The 23388-nt window shown below is 42.1% G+C and overlaps 1 long non-coding RNA gene and 1 pseudogene across 1 annotated transcript; both read right to left on the reverse strand.

Moving 5' to 3' along the window:
- Positions 1–16831: 16831 nt before the first annotated feature.
- On the reverse strand, positions 16832–19907 carry LOC116551967. Its single transcript, XR_004269140.1, has 3 exons — positions 19793–19907; positions 18391–18477; positions 16832–17053 (listed from the first exon to the last, which is right to left on the reverse strand). It is a non-coding gene; the product is annotated as an uncharacterized LOC116551967 (long non-coding RNA).
- A 564-nt stretch (positions 19908–20471) lies between these two features.
- On the reverse strand, positions 20472–22313 carry LOC116552032 (annotated as a pseudogene).
- Between the last annotated feature and the right edge of the window lie 1075 nt (positions 22314–23388).

The raw sequence follows: 23388 nt of genomic DNA on the forward strand, positions 1-23388 counted from the left end.
CTTTCTATATGATTGACCAGGTCAGATATCTAGTTAATGCAATTTGGTTATTAAGGTAATCAAAATACCACATCAGCTACATTTTGATAAAATGTTTAAAGAAGCAACCTTCCATGCCCTTTTGCTACTATCACTGGCTCAACTGAGTGTTTTTCTTTTGGGTCTGAAATAATCAAATCACAGTTTGAAGGGCTTCGCTCACTTTGCAGTTGTTAAGAAGTGCACGTGGAGGCCAGGCGCAGTGGCTCATGCTTGTAATCCCAGGACTTTGGGAGGCTGAGGGGAGTGGATCACGAGGTCAGGAGTTCGAGACCAGCCTGGTGAAACCCCTGTCTCTACTAAAACTACAAAAATTAGCTGGGTGTGGTGGTACATGCTTGTAATCACAGCTACTTGGGAGGCTGAGGCAGGAGAATAGCTTGAACCCAGGAGACAGAGGTTGCAGTGAGCCGAGATCATGTCCCAGCCTGGGTGACAGAGCAAGACTCTGTCTCAGAAAAAAGAAAAAGAAAAAGTGTATATGAAGTGGCAGGTGAAGGCAAAATGAGAATTTTCATTGAAAAAGATGAACATGCCTTGTACTAGTGTCATGGTTATCAGATCCATACCAACAGCCTGAAAGTCCATGACTACAGCGGGGACCTCCCTTACCATGTCAGTGAACTGATCCACACAAGTCATCCAAATCAATTCAGGGGTTGCTGGGCTACTCAGGATGAAGGTCTTGGTCAGCTCCCTCTCTCTGCGGGCAGCAGCCACTGCGTCGTATATGGCAAACAACATGGAGGACCCCAAGAACATTCCAGCCTCACCTAATCCCTGAGAGAAGAACAAAAAGCTATCAGGAATACATGGTTCTTTTAGGACTAATTTATATAAACACACACCATACACACACACACAGACACACACACACGCACACACTCACTCACACAGTCTTCTTTGGATTTATAATCCTCAGAGTGGATTATAAAGTGTGGAGTGCTTCCAAATTGCCAGAATCAAATTCCCCCGCATGGTAATTTGAGTAGCTGGTGAAAATGCAATTTGGTTATTGCATTTAATTGGTAATCAAAATACCACATTAGCTGATGTGGGGAGAGAAGAGGGGCTACAAACTCCTGTTGCCTTTGGTGCCCTGTAGGATGCTCCAGCTCCAGCTCAAGAGCATTTGTGTCTAACTCAAGACCTAAATGAAACAACCACAATCTTTGCAGTTGAACTTGAAAGACAGTGAAGTGGCTGCCTGTCTTCATGTGTGCTAACTTCCCCGGCATAGGTTGAATGCTTTCGAGTTAACACTATGATGACATTATATTTCAAATGATTCACCAGTGCTTTTTTTGTACTGATTTTTCTTCTTGCTTTCTTCCAGGTAGTCTGGTCTGTGATCTGTGACCAAGCCCTGGTGGAGGGATGAGACAAAGGCTGGAAACACATAAAGGCTTGCCCAGGCTTTGGTTGTCAAAATTCCAGGTTCCTCTGAGGCAAATATGGAGGGAGAAATGGGCCCAGTAGGCAGAGGGGTTCCTCTGAGGCCGGGAGAAGCGGTGAGAATCGAGGGGTCTGGTTCCCTAGTTGGAGCAGAACTGGCAGGGAGGCAGCTAGACTCCAAGTGGCAGGATTGTGTGCTGTGTTGGGCAGCCTTAGAAATGCCCATGGCCAAAGTCTGGTGACATGGAGATAGAGACCATTTAGACAGGAAGTCTCACCTTCCTAGCAATCTTGACCTACTCCTAGGAAAGAGGGAATCCTCTGGAAACCTGAGGTTAAAGTTGCCACCTCTCTGTCCAGACGTGGGCTCAGAGCAGAACATAAGGCGGGGAAGTTATGTTTTTTCTCACACTTGTATTTGAGAACACTTTCTTGCCAAGGTCTTTATGGGTCAGTTACAGGCCTGCTGCTCTGGGGAGCATGGCACCTCAGGTATCAATGGCTATGAACACCTCAGAGCAAAAAGTCAGGGAGAAAGTTGGTTAAAAGCCAATTTTGACTTGGAGAGGGTATGGAAGAGGCAGTGTCAGCAAGAACTGTGTCTGGAAGACAGGTGGGAAGGGTGCAGAAAAGTTCTAGGGGGATGGAATTGCCTACGATGTCAGTTTATCTCATGATGGTACTTAGCCTCATGAGCCAAGTTGTTCATTGCCTTCTTGATCTTTGTTTGATTTAGATGAGTTTCATGATCTCTAGCAAAACATGAAGACCCGTGTTGGGCTTCTGGAGTCAGTGTCACTCCGCCACAAGCGTGCTTTTCTTTTCTCTTTCTCCTTTTGGGATTTGCAGTTCAAAGGAAAGAGCAAATTCAGGGGATGGTTTAATAATTTCTTGAAAGAGGAGATTGTTATGGGGTGAGCTGTGTACTCCTCAAATTCATCTGGTAAAGTCCCAATCCCTAGCACTGCAGAATGGGACTGTATTAGGAGATGAGGGCTTTACAGAGATGATTAAGTTAAAATGAGGCCATTCAGGCAGGCTCCAATCCAACATGACTGGTGTCTTTATAGGAAGAGGAAATCTGGACACAGACACACACAGAAGGAGGATCACATGAAGTGGGAAGAAGATGGCTGACTAGAAGCCAAGAAAACAGGCTGTGGAGAAAAGCAACCTGCCAACACCTTGATGGCAGACTTCCAGCCTCCAGAACTGAGAAATCTTTGTTGTTTAAACCACCAGGTCTGTGGTATTTTGTTATGGCAGCCACAGCCGACTAACACAAAGGTCTAAGTTCTTACCTTGGATGAGTAGACGGCTATGGGATTTCGGGAACACACCAAAGTGACACAGTACTCTTCTGGTATCTCAGTGACAGTGGGGATTTTGTAGTCATCTGAACTCCGAGAATAAAGCACACCTTCTGGGGAGCATTTCAGTTCTTCTGTGGTATAGAATCCCATGCCTTGAATGAATGCTCCCTCAATCTATGGTCAAAAATTTCACAGGTTATAAGAATTTGACATTGGTTGAATTAATATTCCAGTGGGAATGAATGTGGAACTCTGGACCATCATAAGCCATTCTTGAAAGCACCACAGTGGACGTTGCAATGGGTCCTTCGGAACTGGCACCTGCCACCTTGCCTGGCCTCATCCTCAGGTATACCCCACGCTCTGGGTGCCTGACATTGGCCACGTTCTTGCAAATTCTCCAAACAGCAGCTTTTTTCTTGTCTCTGAGTCTTGGTAAATGCAGTTTCTCCTGACTGTCTTCATCCCTTCCCACCTCAGCTTGTCCACCTGGCACACTCCTGTTCCCCCTCCACGAGTCAGCTAAAGGATTAGGGCCCCTATTGCACCTGAAGGTCCTCCCAGCCCTCCCTGGCTGGATTTAGGAATTACTTCCTCCAGACTCACTGCACCTGGCGCACACTCCTGCCTGTAGCGGCACTTGGAGGGCATTTCATTGTTCCCCTCTCACTCTCGCCCTCCTCCTCTTCCCTCCCACTAGCTTATGAGCATCTCAGGCCTGGCTTTCTTACATTCTGTTCCTACCATGGTGCCTGGCACATAGGTTCTCCATAAATATCTGTTGAAGTAGATGAAAAAGGAGTTAACACTGAAGGAACATGAACTAGATCACTCTTTCTTTCTCTCTCTCTCTCTTTCTGATGCAGTCTTGCTCTGTCACCCAGGCTGGAGTACAGTGGTGGGAACTTGGCTTATTGCAACCTCCGTTTTCCGGGTTCAAGCTATTCTCCTGCCTCAGCTTCCCAAGTAGCTGGGACTACAGGTGTATCCCACCACACCTAGCTAATTTTTGTATTTTTAGTAGAGATGGGGTTTCACTATGTGTTGGCCAGGCTGGTCTAGAACTCCTGACCTCAGGTGATCCACCCACCTCAGCCTCCCAAAGTGCTGGGGTTATAGGTGTGAGCCACCGTGTCCAGCTGACTTTTCTTTCTGTTACTGGGGAGAGTAGATCAATGCTAACCAGGGTAGATTAGAAGAAATAACTATATTTATTAAAAGCCATGATGAGCTCTATTTACATACTTTTATGCTCCAAAAGAAAGGTTGATTTTAAAGTGACCTTTTTAAAAAACTGGAGAGTTAGCAAATTGGAGAGTTATAGTTTGCATTTTATTGAAACACAAAATGTAGGAATAAGGTAAGTAAATTTAAATGCTAAAATTGGAAATAACTGCGTGTCTCTAAAGGAAAAGATCAAAGCCCAAGAGGTTCAGCCTAAAACACTTCTGGGTTTCTTTCCTTTTTTGATGGAGCAAATGTAGGATTTTCCTGATCATCTTCCTTTTTGCCTTTGCTTAAACAGTAACCAGGCAGGAATTAGCTGGAAGGAGGGGAGAAGAAAGGTGGAGAGGAGGCAGGGTCTTGGGCTAGCAGTAGTTGTCAAACTTACAGGCTCAAGAGCAACTTTGGCCTAACAACCTAGCACAGCTAAGATGGAGTACGTCTGCACCTGGGGTGGGCCCAGGAATCTGTGTTTCCAGTAAGCGCTATAGGTGCTCTGTTGCAGTGTCTAAGGGCTATATTTTGAGAAACACTGGGGGACCAATCAAATTGTTCCTTATAAAGCCCATCAGCCCAGCTAGCAAGGTATACCAGTCTCTTAGGACTTAGGATGGTGAGAAGTTGCTGGCAGACGAAAGTACCATCTGTCAGGGTTTGGTGCCAGACTACTCAGGTGCTCCCAGTTGCTAATCAGGTGTAGACTGTGGACCAGTTGTCTTGGCCTCACCTGGGAGCTGGTTAGCAGGTCTAGGGCGAGCCAATGTGGCTGGTGCATTGGCCCCACTTTGAGTAACAGGGCCAGAAAAAAGCAAGGCTATGCCGACAGCTGGGAAGGTTTCAGCGCCAAGTTTAAAAAGACTTTGAGTGAGTTAGTTTTATTTACTTGCAAGATAAAAATCAGAGCTCAATTCAGCAAGTGGGGAAATTGTGTTTAAACATTTCTTTTTTCTTAAATTTCTGTAAGTTGTGCAGTCTGTTTAAACTCAATATTCATATGAACATTAGTTAACTTTATTATATCAATATAATGTTCTAATTATGACCATATCAATGCTCATTGAAGAAAAATTAGAAAACACAGAGAATCATAAAACAGAATAAATCATATATATTCCTGCCATGTAGATAAACCGTTGTTAACTTTTTCTTGAATTTACTTTCAGTGTTTTATCTACATGTGTGTATGTATGTACATAATCTATAATATGCATAACAGAATACTTGCACTAGGTATGAACAAGGTTTGGAGCATGGCCAGGCGCGATGGCTCATGCCTGTAATCGCAGCACTTTTGGAGGCTGAGGTGGAAGGACTGCTGGAGGCCAGGAGTTCAAGTACAGCCTGCCTAACATGGTGAGACCCTCCCCCATCATCTCTACTAAAAATACAAAAATTAGCCAGATGTGGTGGTGGGCACCTGCAATCCCAGCTACTCAGGAAGCTGAAACAGGAGAATCGCTTGAACCCAGGAGCCGAGGTTTCCATGAGCTGAAATTTTGCTACTGCACTTTAACCTGGGTGACAGAGTGAAACTCCATCTCAAAAAAACAAAACAAAACAAAACAAAACAAAAAACGTTTAGAGCACGTTGGAAAATAGTATTCTGAATGAATAGCTACTAAATGGGATTGAGCAAAAGTCCCTGTGCTTGGACCCCAAAAGGGGTGGTTCTGGAATCACACACCTGTCCAATATCCAGGGCTGAGTTTATGCTGAAAGCAGCATCCATGATGATGTTGGTCCTACAAAGCTGTGCCAGAGAAAATGGATAATGGAAATGGAAAATATTATTTATTTAAAACAAATGTTTACTAAAATTATACACCTGGTCCCTAGTTTTTCACTGGATCAAGTTTATTGTTATTTACAACATTGATTATTCTTTTTTTTTTTTTTTTTGAGACGGAGTCTTGCTCTGTTGCCCAGGCTGCAATGCAATGATGCAATCTCAGCTCACTGCAATCTCCGGCTCCCGGGTTCAAGTGATTCTCCTGGCTCAGCCTCCTGAGTAGCTGGGATTATAGGCACATACCACCACACCCAGCTAATTTTGTATTTTTAGTAGAGATGGGGTTTCTTCATGTTGGTCAGGCTGGTCTCGAACTCCTGACCACAGGTGATCTGCCTGCCTCGGCCTCCCAAAGTGCTGGGATTACAGGTGTGGGCCACTGTCCCCGGCCAACGTTGATTATTCTTTACAGTGCTGGTGTCTACACTCTGAAGATGGTGAATAGAAACATCACTCTTTACCTTATGAGCCCCCAGGAGATAGTCGACTTCAACCTCAGAACAGGCTGCTCCACAAACATAATACGGGAAAGCATTACCCTCCTCCTTTTCCCAGTCCATATTTGTCTGGTAGCCTCTGAGAAGAGAAATCAGGAGTGAGGAGACAAGGCACTTTCCCCACTCGCAGCTGGATCACTCCACTGTGTGGAATCTCGGAGAAGAGCAGAGCAGAAGGGCTGTCCTGCAGGGGCTCCAGGGAGCATCTGTACCCAGTGGCTGGAGGCCTCCCCACTTTCTCCTGCAAGGACCATGAGGTCAGGGCCACAAGACTCCACCGAAGACACGGGGAGAAGATCAGCTGGTGTTGGACCCCTGCCCTCCAGTGCACAGTTCCTGGGATGGATGTGTAGACAGCTGTGGTGTCCCTCCTGGCTGCTGAACAGCTGCTGCCTCTGTATTGTCCCCAGCTCCTAGCCCACCCCCAGATCTCCTTCTCCGCCCTCCACCACCTCATGACTACGGGGTCAACACTGGGCACAGCAGAGCTCTGGCATTATCTGGACATCTGTCCAGACTGATTGATGAGTGCACATCACCCCTGCCCAAGTGTAGTTTAAGCCAAAGTAAAAATGCCCTTTACTTGGAATATCCGGTAGCTGAGAGACTGATGGATTTTTCAAAGGCTTTTGCAATCTGAAAGAGATGATTGGTTACGAAAAATATATAAATTTGGGGAAAGTAATGAAAATGCCTTCCATGCTGGACTTGCCTTCTCTTGTTCGTACCAAGTTCTGCACCCACATTTCCCTGCAGAGAGACTTAGGCCTGGGTACAAGCTACAGGTCATGCTTTGCAAGGGAGGTTCCTCAGGGCAGCTGCTAGCTGTGCTCTGGGACTCTGTTTTGTAGGGCTGCTGCATGGTGGAAAGTTTATTGTTTTTCCCACTTTTTGGCTTTTTTTCTTTTTTTTCTGAGACTCCCAGACTGGAGTGCAGTGGACCAATCTCAGCTCACCGCAACCTCCACCTCTTAGGCTCAAGGGATTCTCCTGCCTTAGCCTCCTGAGTAGCTGGGATTACAGGTGCACACCACTACCACCCGGCTAATTTTTGTATTTTTAGTAGAGACTGGGTTTCACCATGTTGGTCAGGCTGGTCTTGGAACTCCTGACCTCAAATGATCCACCTGCCTTGGCCTCCCAAAGTGCTGGGGTTACAGGCGTGAGCCACCATGCCTGGCCACTTTTGGCTTTTTAAATTATGGAGAGGGCTAGGCTATATTTAGGTACTTCTATGTAGGTAGTATATAGATACTTTTACCCTGCTTTGTTTCCAAATAATTTGGCTGTCTCAATATATGATTATGTCAGCTTTTCTGCTGGAGTAAACTGTATAGAAGGGGGAATAATAATCAAGATGATAGTAATTATTATTATTATTAGAAATTCAATAATCCTTTGATCATAGGGCTATGATTATCTCCACTGGACAGGTAAGAAAACTGCCTGATCCTGCGGCGTTTGTGTTCGCTCAAAATTCTTATGTTGAAATCTCAATCTCCCAGGGCGACGGTATTAAGAAGTGGGGGTCTTTGAGAGGTGATTAGGTCAGGGAGCAGAGCCCTAATTAATGAGATTAGTGACTTCATAAAAGAGGACCTAGAGAGCTACCTTGCCCGTTCCATCCTGTGAAAACACAGTGAGAAAGGCCCGTCTGTGGACCAGGAAAGGGACCCTCACCAGACGCCAAATCTGCAGAGGCCTTGGTCTTGGACTTCCCAGCCTCCAGAACCATGAGAAATGGATTTCTGTTGTTTGTAAGCCACCTGGCCTATGGTATTTACTATTTATTTTAATTTTTTTTTACAGCAGCCAAACAGACTCAGATGGGGTAAGTGACTTGCCCCATAGGCAAGTGGTGACAAAACAGGGACAGCAACCCTAGGTGTGCCTTACTTTAGAATCGTACGCTCCTGCTCTTACGCTCAGTGAGAAATGAGGCTCTGAAATAAAGTCAGGTTTCAATGGATACAGTCATCTCTTTTACCCTTTTGAAAAAACACACACCGTGCTTTGTTTCTTGAAGGGGCACCACCCATCAGCCCATGCATCTAGGATTGTTTCCCATCTGGATGTAGCTGCCTTTCTGGAAAGGGATAATATAGAGAACACTCACCCAATCCTCCCATTTTCCTTTAGGGTTTTTCCTGATGATGGGATGAAGACGAGCCATAAGAGTTTGGCAGACATTCTAAAAATGAATATTTGAAATCAGAAATAAAAGGCACAGGGAATAGCAAAACGTTAAGTCTTTAAATCGACTCAAATGCAGACCATTAGTTTGGTGAATGTGTTTCCTAGTCTTCTAGGCAGGATTTCCTAAATTTGAGTAATGTATGGCATCTCTTCAAAGGAAAACATTCTGTGAGTCCTGCGTGTTGACTTAAAATTATTTTTATTATACTGTTTTAATATATGCTAACATGAAGTTAGGTAGAGACTCCTTAGAGTTATAGCTCTTTAATAACTAGAAATTAAAAACATAATCACAGGATGTGCACACCTTTCTATATGCCAATGAAACTCAAAATAACAACATTAATTTAGTTGATCAATGAGGTTGTTTTCTGCAGCTAAACTGCTGCTTGGAATGTGGAAAAAGTATTGACTGCAGTGGCCCAGGTACTTTGGAGTTTGACATGCCTATTATGTGCTAATGGATAGATCGATTTTCTCCCCACCCTTCTTACTGAAATTGCCATTGTATTCATTTGCATTTTATATCTTGCCATCGTCCACTCTTCACTGGGCAAGAAACAGTCATTTATATATGACGTTCATCTCTGCCCTGTTGCTTTAGCATAAAGTATACTCTTTGTCCCAGATGTGGACGGAGATCTCATGGCAATATTCCAGTTACAAAGCAGTCATTCGGATGATAAGAAATATACCTGCATTTAATTTTTAAAGTTTATCATTAAAACAAAATAAAAATTATTGAAGTAAAATCTTGGATTCCTGAGATTACACTTGCTGACTCCTGAGTGTCTGTGGACCCCAGCCTGGCCTCCACTTGGAATTAAAATACAGATGCATTCAGATCTTTGCCCCCACTCATTCATCTCAGCCTCAGAATAAGACCCCATCTCAGAAAAAGAACCTCAGTTTTTGCTATATGTTTCTTTTGAAAATGATGTGAATTACCTACCCAGCATCAGATGATGAAACAAATTTTGTATTGTAATATTGTTCTAGGAAAACTCATCTAGGAAGTTAAATCTGTTCTGTTGAATGAGTTCTAAATGCTAATTGTAATGGGGTTTTTGTAATAACTTTAATTTTGCATTATCCACACCAGTTCGTTACTCATTAAACAAAAAAAGTAATAGTTACCATAGGGTAGTAACTCTCAGGAAAGCCCGCATATACTCATTAATTGCTTCCCCTAAAGACTAAAAATATATAGAAACTAAAAATGTGCATATTGAAGAACATCATTCAATATATTTAAGCAGCTATACATTTCAGGTTCAGCTGTAACATTTTGGTGTGAAGGTTAATGGCTATCTTAGTGAAATATAATTTTTTATTTCAAAAAAAAAAAGAAAATATGATGTGATTGTTGGCTGTAAAAGAATCTAGAGCCTTGGGAAGCTGTGGGTTTTGGTGAGCCTTGAAAGCATAATCGACCCACTATGCAAGCCCACTGAAAAGCTGCAGACTGTCTGAAGGACACGCTGATGATCAATCGTGACCCGTTTCATTCCAAGGAGCACTCTCTCAATCTGCTAGCTGTGTTTCTGCCCAAGCCAGATGGAAGCCAGTGTACGGAAAGGCTTCGGTTCCCTTTAGCATTTTCCTACATTTTTGGACTCCAGATGAAGAATTTTACTTTGTTTCAAAGGTGACTTGGCAATATTCACATAGTCCTAAAAGAAGTTCTTGTGCCATAATTTGAACTGTGTCCATTATAAAAACAATCTCATTCTTACATGCATTTTTTTTGTGTGTGTGTGCAACCATCACCACTATCTAATACTTTCTCATAATCCCAACAGAAACTCTACAACCATTAAGCAATAACTCCCCCCTGGTCCCTACAACCTGGTCCCTCCTTCCAGCTCCTGTAACCTCTAATCTGTAGGTTTGAAAAGGAACCCATCTATAAGGGCTTCCTGCAAGGGATGAAGTGCCTCAATAGAAAGAGACTGGAGGGGACTTGGCACTCAGGGTGGGGCTGGGGCAAGGCACAAGAGGCTAAAGCCAGAGGAGACGCCCTGCCCATGCCCAAGGTGCCCAGGAGGGACTCTCAGAAGGCCTCAGATGTAACATGGCCAGATCACACTGATTCCAGCCAGGTAAGGTCTTTTCTGCTTTTTACGTCTATGCTCTTCTCTCCCCTGACTCTACAGGGGTCTGAAATGTAGGTTAGGAAGCTAAAGGGGAGCAGAAAAAGCACAGGGAGGGAGATGGGGAGAAGCCACCCCCACACCCTTTCTACCTGCAGGCCCAGATGGGAGGCAGCAGAGCCACTGCAATTTGAAATACATTTTGGAATTTTGGACTAGACATTTTAATTATTGAAATGAGGTTATTTCTGTGAAAGAAAGTGATCCATGGAGTTTTCATTATCTTAGAGTAAGTAGAAAGTTCTAGGTAGAGTTTATTTGGGGGAAGGAAGAGGAAGCTCGCAGAGGGAACTTGAACCACCCTTGGGAAGAGAAAGCATGAAGCTGCTTTCTGCGGCATGCCTTGGCGTGTCACATGGCATCCTTTCACAGTAACAGTTTCACGTATTTATTTATTGTCTGACAGATTGTGAGCCCAGGCTCTTTGGATTTTGTCCTTTTTCATTTATTGCTATACCCCTAGTGCTTAGAACAGGATCTGGCACCTGGAAAGCCTCAGTAAATGTTTGTTAAACTCATGTTGAATCAATAAAATAATTGTGAAATCACACAAATTTATGACTTTTCATATGATGACTCATTAAAATTCATGATAAAATATGGAAATTTTTCAAAAAATATTTTTGTTTCCTCATTTTTTTGGGTGTCCTTACCTTATCATACCTGAGACCATAGCTAGTTGTTTATTGGGTGTCTCTTTGCACTGTGTGCTTGCAATGCAATTAACATCTGGATGAAAGGTAAAGAAATGGACTCAGTCATTTACATGGTTTTATTAAAATTTGAGTTATCCAGCGCATTTTTCTTAGGCAGGCTTCTTTACTGCAGGACTTGTCAGAGCCTTTAATAAGCAATATGCCTTAGCAGTGGCTCACACCTGTAATTCTAGCACTTTGGGAGGCTGAGGCGAGTGGATCATTTGAGGTCAGGAGTTCGAGACCAGTCTGGCCAACATGGTGAAATCCCATCTCTACTAAAAATACAAAAATTAGCTGGGTGTGGTGGCACATGCCTGTAATCCCAGCTACTCGGGAGATTGAGGCAGGAGAACCACTTGAACTCAGGAAGCGAAGGCTGCAGTGAGCCGAGATTGTGCCACTGCACTCCAGCCTGGGCAACAGAACAAGATCCCGTCTCAAAAAAAAAAAAAAAAGCAATATGCCTTATAAGCCTCAATGAGTGGGATGCAGTAAGCATGTGTCATTTTACAAATCTGTTGACTATAGAATCCTTTGTTTTTTCCACCGAGCATTTCATAGGACTGCTATCGCAAGGAGCATACTTCAGGAAGCCATGGTTCATATGATATATGAATATATTTCATAGGCTCAAAGTTTCTCTTTTCATCCAGGTATTTGTCATTTTGTGGAGATGGTCTCTATGAGTGACTAGTGGCCAATCAGCAGTTTTCTAGTGAGGAGGAAGGTAGTGGTGGTGGCTTTACTGCACAATCCTTGTAAATTACCCAGCAGTTCTTTGAGGTGGGTGGTGTTCATAGCTCCAGTTTTGCAAAAGAGGAAACAGATACCTCGAGGGGTTAATGACTGGCCCGAGCCCTCTGTGGAACCAGGATGGGATAACCTTGCATTATTCTGGTATGCTGGGGTGAGAGAAGAGTCTCAGATAAGACGAAAGGAGGTTGCTAAAGGTGCAGATTTTCACATGCAGTAGAACAGTAATTATAAAAACAGCTCAGCACAGCGGGAGGAACACTAAATGGGAGCCTCGGAAAACTGACGTGGAGCCTTGGTTCTGCCAGTCATTAGCCAAATGTCTTAGGATTTGACCTTTCTTGGCTTCAGTTTCATCTTCCACAAAAGAAAGGATGGGACAGTGTTCTTTCCAGCACTGTCTTTGAGTGACTGGGAAATGAAAGAAAAGTCACCTGCACAGCCTTTCCATTGATGTCTGTCCCCACTGATCCTGCTGTTAAGACGGCATTGGGCATCATGACGGTGCTTGTTTCGGACAGGTGTATGTATGACTGGGGGATGTTGAGTTTGTGACTAGCCATCTGCCAGGAGCAGAAAAAAACATTTGTTGCATGGACTTTAAGCCTCTCCCCCAAATTAAAAGTTACAATCTTTTTAGAACTGAGTATAAACCTGGCTATTCTTCTATAGATATAAACATTTTAGCTGGTATCTTGTGTTTATATGTAGATTAATGCTCTTGAAGACTTTAAATGGCACTGTTAAAGATACATTTCTTTTCAGAGACATGTGCCCAACCAAAGGGCTTTTTTATGCTTTCTCTTTATACCGCTCTTATGGAAGCCATGTGGCAGGATGCTCACTCTGGGACAGCTAGTGTAGCAGGACAGGTGCAGGCAAATTTGAGGTCCTGGTCTTAAGTTTTCACCTTCATCTTCACCTTGTGGTTTACAGACAATTTAACAGATTATGTTTCCTTCATGGTACATTTTTTAGGCAAAAGGGTTTTGTTGTGAAGAAGCAAGATATATTCAATGAAGGCCCTGTGGATTTGTGTGATTTCCTAATTCCAAGTATACTATTAAATAATATTCTTTCCTTAAAGAAAATGTCTTCTCCTTATTTCTCATTGGGAGTGAAGCTTTGTTTCCCATGTACGTTTCTGAATCAAATGTCTTATTTCACATTTAAAAAAAGGGCAAATTTCTTATTTCAGATTTTAAAAAAGGGCAAATTTTTGAATGCAGTAAACTCTTGCTCATTCAACAATATTTGAAACACTTTCTTGAATTGGGACACATAAGGGTCAGTTATATGATGTTGCTAAGTTGATTGTTAATTCTAGGAGCATAATTTTGTATCCTACTAAATGCACTCACTTCTAATTCAGGATTTGGATGAACACAGTATTGCTCTGAGCAGATGCCAGAAAATTTACAAATATCTTATCTTTGAAATATGGAATCACATTTTTCAGAAGACCTGTGGACTTGGTTCTCTTGTATGCAGGAGGAACAATAGAAAATATAAATTCTAGGCCAATCATCGTGGCCCATGCCTGTATTCCCAGAACTTTGGGAGGCTGAGGTGGGTGAATTTCTTGAGCTCAGGAGTTCAAAACCAGCCTGGGTAATATGGTAAGACCCCTGTCTCTATAGAAAAATACAAAAATTATCTGGGTGTGGTGGCACACACCTATAGTCCCAGCCACTCAGGAAGATGAGATGGGAGAATTGCTTGAGCCCAGGAGGTTGAGGCTGCAGTGAGCTGTGATTGTGCTAATGCACTCCAGCCTGGTGACAGAGTGAGACCTTGTCTTAAAAAAAATTTCCTTCAACCTAACACTCATTTTCCTCACTCCCCTGCATTTTTGCATTTCTAAAGTCAGAAGTCTTACAATTAACTTGTGCATTTAGTGTGATAGTATTTCTCAAGAAAAAGCTGTTAAGTTGAATGTAACATGCTATATTCTTCTACATTGGAGAAGACAGACACTGATCTCACCTGAATCATTCTGGTGTTCAGGCCTTGTCCCAGTTCACAGCCACCATGAGTCACCAAGACAGAGCCATCGAGATAGATGTAAACTAGAGCAGCCATCTGGAAGGAAATAATTATATCAGTTTGGAAATTGATATAGCTAAATGTGATGAGTGTAGCCTAGGTCGCTGGATGAACAGTCTTCTTTCATTAAGCCAATCTTTCATTTTTTTAATTTTACAATTTAAATATCTTTATTTCATTAAAAAATTCTGGAGAATATTATATTATTCTGGAGAAGAAAGCTATTATTGGTGGCTAGAGACAACGTCTTGCAAGAAACCCCAGACTTCAAAATCATCAATGTAGACAGATGAATGTGTTTATTTTCCACCACACCAGGCTCCTGGCTACTAGAGGTCTTGTATGGTTCCCTTGGAAGCTGTCTTTCCAAAGCCCCAACTTGTAAAAATTTTATTATTCTTCCCTCCCTGGGTATAAAAATTAATTTTAAAGTAAATGGAACTCACATGAGTCAATTTCCAGGCATAGCATTTTCTGGATACTAGAGGAACTGGAAGAACCTTGAGATTTTTTTTTTTTTTTTTTTTTTTTTTTTTTTTTTTTTTGAGACAGAGTTTCGCTCTTGTTACCCAGGCTGGAGTGCAATGGCGCGATCTCGGCTCACCACAACCTCCGCCTCCTGGGTTCAGGCAATTCTCCTGCCTCAGCCTCCTGAGTAGCTGGGATCACAGGCACACGCCACCATGCCCAGCTAATTTTTTGTACTTTTAGTAGAGACGGGGTTTCACCATGTTGACCAGGATGGTCTCTATCTCTTGACCTCGTGATCCACCCGCCTCGGCCTCCCAAAGTGCTGGGATTATAGGCGTCAGCCACCGCGCCTGGCCCCAAGATGTTTTAATGGTTCCCAAACACTGATCTTTTAGAATCACGGTCAGGGAGGGGTATGGGCCCCATTCTGGAAATTCCAATTTGGTGGCAAGAATGACAGGTTGGAGGTGAATTCCAAATATCCATTTTTTTTTTTTAAGCTCCCAGGTGATTTTGATGATTGGCCAGTTTGGGATCCACTGATTTAGTCCAAATTCTTTACTTTGCACAAGGGGAATAGAAGCCTAGACAGGAGGAGACTTGGTCAAACTCAGCCGCCTGATTTGTGGTAAAATCAGGACTGGAGCCCACAGCTCCTAACTTGAGCCCAGTGCTCTTGGCGACCATGCCATGCTGCCTTTTCAAACCAATTGCTGTTGTCCATCTCTGGGGCTAGTGGTTCTAACTGAAGCATCTATAGACCATGCATATGGCTCCAGGGATAAGACTGCAGGAAGAAGGAGGCTGGCTACGTAGGGTGGTTCTGCAAGTGGCTTGAAACTTTCTTTAGAGCAATCCCATCATATGCTCATGCATGTGGCCGTGACCCTGCACCTAACCCTCAGCCTCCTACTTCTTGTTGATGCTTGTACCCCTGCCACTGAGCATTCAAATATCAGCTAACTCATCTCTTCCAGTCTCCAGAATAGGACACTATATTTGCAGAATCATTAAGTCCTCTATAGGAACTTTCAAACTTTGTGTTTTCACTTCCATGACAATCTAACAAGAGTAGTGGATGATTCTGCATAAATGAGTATTGCCATGTGCTTTTAGATACCATGCTAGAATTTATGTTGATAATTACATAAGCACCAAGTACAATTACTTTAACTGAGGGAGCATATTAGAGCCAAGAGGTGAGACAGTGACTTTTCACATGGCCATAGACTTTTAGAATTAAAAACTTCACAATGGCCTGTGAAGCAGCAGCCAGAGCCATCATCATTTTGTGACTGAGGATTTGGCTTTGGAAAAGCAACATCATTCACCACGTTAAATTAATGAAGCTTATTCTTTGGTTTTTGGTTATATATAATTGACTAACATTAACATAAATAATTTAAGCAGCTATTGAAAATCCACAAAAATCTTCTTAAAGTGGGTCTCCGTGTTACTCTGGCTGGAGAAGTACCACGTGGGGGAAAGACGAACACCTGCTCCAGGGAGTGCAGTGCTCGTGGGCTTCCCCTACTCCTTGTTTGCCTTCCTAACTTGTTAGTGGACTCTGGGAAGGGTGTGTACAGGAGGTAATTTGGTAAGAGACAACTTTTGCATACCTCATTTGCACTGTGGAGCGGGCCTGTGTTCTTTCCTTTACATAGGTTTGGTTATAGGGACATTTCAGAGATTAGTAGCAGTAGAAAAAAAAAATAAAAGAATCAGACACTGCCAACACCACACACACACAAAACCAAACTAGTTATGATGAAACTAAAAAGGAGGCCAGGTAGTCACTGAGCCTCCTTATAGTAGCTCCAGGTTTCTGTGTGGGTCTTGTAGCTCTGTCTGTGCTCATGTGGTTTTGAAAACTGTCTTCGGATGACCCTACCGCTCTCACTAAGGAGGTAGGAAAGAGAGACAGGGATTCCTCTTGTTACTCCCAGTTTTCTCATGGATTTGAAATTTGACTCCATACCCCAGTACACATGTTTGGGGCCATGCTATACCAGTCCAGAACCCCCAGCTGGACTTCACTGTTGATTGCTTTCAGTGTGACTGTCAGGTCTGCCCTGACACCTGTGGTCCCCAACGCTTACCTAAACCCATTATTTCCTGCTAAAGGAAACTGCCCCAGTTTTTTTCTCTGTCCCCAGAGGGCACCATCCCTTGTTGCCCATGACTGATCTTTTCAGGCAGCAGGTCATTTGGAAAAAAGCTTTTGATGAGACGGCATCTCTCCCAATCTCACCTGAGTTTTGTGAGCTATAGGAATCCCAATGGAATATTTCACAGGGTCTATGGCAAGCCCCTTCTTCTTCCAGTAATTCTTTTTGTTAAATTCCTCTGCAGCCAGTCTCCTAGCATAGAACGAAGGTTTCTCCAGGCATTCTTTCCAGCGTCTTTGCAAGGGCATTGGATTAAATGTCTGCTTAAAGGCTGTTATGCTAATTCTCTTATACATGTTTATTTCTCTAACCTGAAAGATGAGAAAACAAAATGGATATTAGGGATAGATGCTTGTTTCACAGTGCAGCATGTGTTTTTGTTATATGCCTGATATGCAGGAAGTCTTCTATTTAAATGGCTGTAAATATGCAAGTACAAGCGTACTTGTATAAACATAAGAGTAATAATAATAACAGTAGAAGCTACTCTTGAACATTTCATATGCACCAGGCCCTAGTCTAAGTGTATTATCTAGTTAACATCACAATCACCCTGAGAGACAGTAGGTTCCAACTGTTGTGAACTCTGTCACAAGTGGTGAGACAAAATTCTCCTGATCGAAAATCCTTTTACTCCCACACAATAGTGCTTTATTCTTAATGGTTCTCAAAGTAGCTCCTCAAAGTCTTGAATTTTGGTAAAATATCTGCACAAATGGCCATAACCATTCTGTGCTCTCTGTCCCCTGGGTGGCTTCACACTGATTCTAGAGCATGGCTTGCTCTAGCCAATGGGACAGTAAGTATCTGAGATGGACAGAGACTTAAGTGCTGGTACACCAGGGTTTGCCACATTCTTGCTGTTCTTGGCAGCTCTGTGACCACCACAAGAACAAATCTGGGCTTGCGTACTGGAGGGTGAGAGACTCTGTGGAGTGGAGATGTGCCTTCTTGGCTGAGGCATCCTAGACAAACCAGCATGTGACCACCAGATGTGTCAGTGACGCTACCTTGACCATGAAGCTCCAGTTGTGCTGGCCCAGACTAGAAGAGCTACCCAGCTGACCCACAGAATCATACAAAATACTGTTGTTTTTAGACACTAAGTTTTGTGGTTGACCTACCACATAGCAAAAGCTAACTGATACACAGATGATGTGCTTTATTTTTTTTTTGAATCCACATAGAGGCTGATATAATGCATATGTAGGTATTTAAGATATATTGAAACCAATTATCTCAGTGTTTTATTAGGGGGTTATGACTTAGCACCTCTTCAGAGGGTAAGTTGCATTGAGATGCCACAGCAGTTATGTAAGCTTCGACTACCGCCATACCCTCAGGAAAGCCAAATCCTCAAAAGGCTGTGTTGGATGGCAAATTTGTTTTGCAAGACCTACCCCAGCATTGGAAATTAGGAATATGGTATGCATTTTCAGATTTCAGCACAATGAACTCTACCATCTGAGTTGAAGCAAAACAAAGTGAAATTTCACATAGGGCAAATATTCAAAACCACTTATCTGAATTTTATCTCTCACTTGAACCCATCACGGAAGTTATCTGATTTGTAAGACAAATCTTTACGCAAATAAAGGGTAGCACATACAGCTCAACTGGTAACCTATGGGAAAGGCATGTTTCTCACCCTCTCAGACTCATCAGGAGTGTACCCACCATTGACGTAATATTTGACATCAGCAGCTTTCATTACATCATTGTTCATGAATCAAATCTGCAAAGTGATAGCAAGTAAGGCAATTTTCTCAATAGTCCTTTGCAATGAAATCATGCTGTACACAAACACATCTTGTCACAGTTGTCAATGCATACTTAGTTTATATTGGATGTGACAGTAACCAGAGGAATATCAGTGATGGTGCCCAAGTTGAACATGATACCAATAGAAAGTTCTGAGTGGTTTCAGGCAGTGTCTAAATATCCCTTTCAAGTGGTGTGGGATGTAGTAATTGTCTTTACTATTGGTTGGTTAACACTGAACAATGTCTTAGGCAGTTTGCCAAACTTCTTGCTTTCACCTACTTTGTATTTTCCGAGGAGTGGGTGGCAGCCAGCAGTTATCAGCATGTCATCACCACAATCTAGGATAAACCGGATTGGATGCCCAGTTCTATAGGAAATGACTGTTAATATGCTGAATGCTTCATAAAGTTGTGGAAACATAGAGATGGGGAAGAAGGACTTGAGATAATCTAGCTTACTGGTTTTCAGTGAGGGTAGTAACATTCCCTTCTTTTTCCTTAGACAAACTCCTTGGAAGTGTGTGTGGGATTAATATTCTTTAAAAAAGAACATAATTATTCTGGTTCAGTCATGTCTGAGAACTTATATATTGCAATGATACATTATTTCTTTTCTATAGTACATTAAGGAATTGTATTATTTTGCAGTTATGTATATAAGTAGGTTTTATTGTTGTGAATTTCACTTTGAGATAGTTAAGAGAGCATTAAAATATATAGTTGGTGCAAAATTGAGATTTTAAATATTTGCCTTAAAGGGGATATTGAGGCTGAAAGGGTTGAACTCCCATGCTCCATTGAGCATAACCTTCCTTGCATTCAAACTCCCTTTCATAAAATGTCCATCAAGGACCTCTCTGGTTTCTGATGGAATGTTCCCAGTGCCTGCAAACCTGCAGTTTATGGGACAGTCTTTCCTATTGTTGGAAAGTGCCAATGAGCTAAGATGTTCATGGTTTTTCTTTTCATATAAGTAGCCTGGGATAAGTTAGTTTGAATAAGTGAGATTTTGTAGTTACCAAGTTCACAAAAGTCATGGCTATTCCAGTGTTTGGGTATTCCAACTGGATGGCACAGAAGCTAAGTCAACATTCCCAGGTGATGGCAGAGCCCCTGCTTTGTTTCATGACAAAATGTGTCTCTTTTGGGGATGGGGTTTGACCTCCCTTCCACATGGCCAATCTCAGCTGTGTTGAAAGGTGAGATGAAAACTGGGGTGCTGGGCTGAAAGAACACAGGTGGCATCAATGCTACTTGGACTGCTAATGATGCCACTGTGACTCTTACTTGTTGGCGGCCACATCACTGACAGCTCCTAGCAGAGCCAGCTTGGTCACTTTCCCTCCAAACGCTCCTCCGGCTCTTTTCATGTGGAAGGCGATTCTACTCTTTGGGATGTTCAGTGCTGTAGTCACACATTCCTGCAAGATGTAAGTTCCCAAAGCTATGTAAGTGCAATTTAATAGTTCACTTTCTCCTCCATGTACTTCCCCTCTGTCCAGTAAAAGAAAACTAGTAATTCAACAAATGCTTATACTTACAGAATTGTGTAACCATCACCATAATCTAATTCTAGAACATTTTTCAGCATCTGCAAAGAAACTTTGTATCCATTAAGCGCTTGCTCCCCATCTTCCCAAACCCCCCTGCACTGGGCAACCATTAATCTACTTTCTGTCTGTATAGATTTGCCCGTTATGGACATTTCATGTCAGTGGAATCATACACTATGTGGTCTTTTGTGACTGGCTTCTTTCCCTTAGCATAATGTTTTCAAAGCTCATCTATGCTGTAGCATGTGTTGGTACTTGATTCCTTTTTTTTTTTTTTTTTTTAGTTCTGAGTCATTAACTTTTTTAGAAGAATAATAATACTAAAACTTGGCAATGACAGAGACAATCAACTTTGTAACAGAAAGTCAGAGATTCTTTATTTTTACTTCTAAATCCAAGGCTAAGTATAGTAGAGTTGTAAAAATGAAATCCCACTTAGTCTGATTCACACAAATACTAACATTTAATCCTGTTTTCAAAGTCCAAGAATAAAAACTTGCAATTAAACACTAAGCAAGCCACATGTTTAGGTAAAATTTCTTAAAAAGTCTTAAAAATATATGATACAGGACCTAAGTTTTCAGGGCATATATATTATTAACATATGTTCTGAAATCTGGTGGGTTACATCAGTTCTGAATTAATTTTTAATAATAACAATTACAAATAACTAACTGAGCTTTATACTTTTTCTATGCCACGATAGCTTTCTTTTGCCTCATTTTTTAAATGTCAATCTTCACTTTATGCTATTTTCAGTATTCTTCCAAAAACCTTTGAACAGTAGTCCTCTGTCTGATCTGAGATCTTATCAGATCTGTTTTAATTGAACTGAGTGTCATCTTCAGATTTAATGTCTTCAATGGCCCGATTGACCTCATTCTTAGTATCACTTTCCTTTGATTCAGTGTTTATGTCATCACTCTGTTTTTCTCAACTACCAGACTTCACACTACTTTTTATTAAACACCAGATCCTCTTTCTCCTTGGATTTTCTATCTTGTTCTCTGTCCCAACTTTTTCTCCTGTGCTTATATGACTTTCAATTTTGGCTTTTTGATCTTTGATCCTGAATTAGAGATCTATGTTTTCTTTCTGATCAATCATGGCTTCTGCTTCTTCATTGATCTCTACTTCTGCTTCATCTTCTTTCTCTACTTCATGATCTTTTGTGGTCCTGAGACCTGCTGCATCTTCAATCTGAAGTTTGGCTTGAGTGCTGTATTATTTTGTTCTCACACTGCTAATAAAGACATACCCTACACAGGGTAATTTATAAAGGAAAGAGGTTTAATTGACTCACAGTTCCACACGACTAGGGAGGCCTCACAATCATGGCGGAAGGAAAAGGTGAAACGAGGTCGTGTCTCACATGGCGGCAGGCAAGAGAGCTTGTACAGGGGAACTACCATTTATAAGACCAACAGACCTTGAGAAACTTATTAACTACCACAGGGACAGTATGGGTAAACTGCCCCCATGATTCAATTATCTCCACCTGGCCCTGCCCTTGACATGTGAAGATTATTACAATTCCATGTGAGATTTAAGTGGGGACATAGCCAAACCATATTAAGTGCCTATTTCATGAACAACTTCTTTTTATTCTTTCTCTGTTATGAGCCCTTTCTTTTTCTCTTTCTTTCTCTTCCCTTAATCTTTTCCTTTCTCCTTCACTTCCTCTTTCATGTTCTTTTTCTCTTTTCTTTCTTGCTTCTCCCTTTTTAGACAGTCATCATGATCAGGTTCTTGAGTTCTTTTTCTTAATGTTTCTTTTAATTCTTCTACAGTAGTTTTAATGTTGGCATATCCCATGTGTTGTTTTCCCAACAAACGGTCATCTACCTGGGACTGGGCATCTCCTACTATCAAAAAGGCTCCACACACTTCACCAACTTCCATTTTTTTTGTATGTGTTCAGCAAAACTTTCAATTTTCAAGGTTGTGGATCCAGGCAATTCTCTCTCGTCTTTTAATTGTTCAACTAATTTCATCATCCACTGGGCTTCTACTACTTTTCCTTCCACCCCTAATTCTTCAGTCTGTTGCAGAAGCACATCAATGTTGTCTGTTAGAACCTGAATTTTTGCTTCATTTTTGCCTGTTGGGCCAGCCGCCCAAGAAGACTGCTGGCTTTGAGATGCCAAACGAGCATGGCCTCATCTGATTCTACGTTCTACTTTTGCAAGTAAGCTCTGTAATTATGGAAAAAAAGAACCTCTCTCATAGCCAACTTTCATAAAACAAGAGCTCTTCTTACACTGCTTTTGTAGGTTTTCAGTATGAGTTTTTTCACATGGAATAGATCAGAATGCGTATTTGTGAACAATTCTGCAGACAAAAACCACAGAGAAAATATTTATAAATGCTCTTGTGGTCCTACCACATGTTGCTGCGCTTCTTGTCTGGGGCGAGGTTTCCGTCCCAGCCCATTAACTCATCCAACAACTGTGTGGCCGAAACCACAGTGCTTCCTTTGGGCAGTTTCTCCCACCAGCCCAGCCACCTGCCAACAAAAATGCTGGCAACACTGTTGCCAACCTCCTCAGCCTGTTCTCAGGTTGAATAGCCTCCTTTACACAGGAGCCAACAAGACAAAATTTCCATTCTTTTTTATGGCTAAATAATATTCCACTGTATGGGTATACCACATTTTGTTTCTCCATTCATCAGCTGGACATTGGGTTGTTTCTACTTTTGGTTTTTATGAGTAATGCTGCTATGAACATTTGTTCATAAGTTTTTTTTTTTGTAGACATATGTTTTCATTTATCTTGCGTAGATATTTAGTTGCAGAATTGCCGAGTTATATGTTCGGTTTATGTTTAACATCCTGAGAAACCACCAAACTATTTTTCAAAGTGGCTATGCCATTTTTCATGCCCATCCACAATGTATGAATGTTCCAGTTTCTCTACATCCTTGTCAACACTTGTTACTGTCTGTCTTTTTGATTATAGACATTCTAGTGGGTGGGAAATGTTATTTAGTTGTGATTTTGACTTGCGTTTCCCTAATGACCAATGATGCTGAGCATTTTTTTCATGTGCTTATTGTTCATTCATATATTTTCTTTGGAGAAATGTATACTCAAATCCTTTACCAGGACTGCTTTTGATGCTACCTTAGCTTCTGGGCTATGGCAGGCTGTGGGTATCCAGTGCCCTGGTTACTCCCAAGGAAATATCTGCTGTTGTGGTGCTGACTGTGACCCAGGATATGTTAATAGGAGGTGGCAATGGTGACTTTAGTACATACATGTTGTTCATTGGAACTCAGAGTCACATACCCCCTGCTAAAAGGGACCTCAGGGGTGATCTTTGCCATTTT

Source organism: Sapajus apella, unplaced genomic scaffold (assembly GCF_009761245.1).
Source record: "Sapajus apella isolate SASKATOON/1434 unplaced genomic scaffold, GSC_monkey_1.0 scaffold10, whole genome shotgun sequence".
NCBI lineage: Eukaryota > Metazoa > Chordata > Mammalia > Primates > Cebidae > Sapajus > Sapajus apella.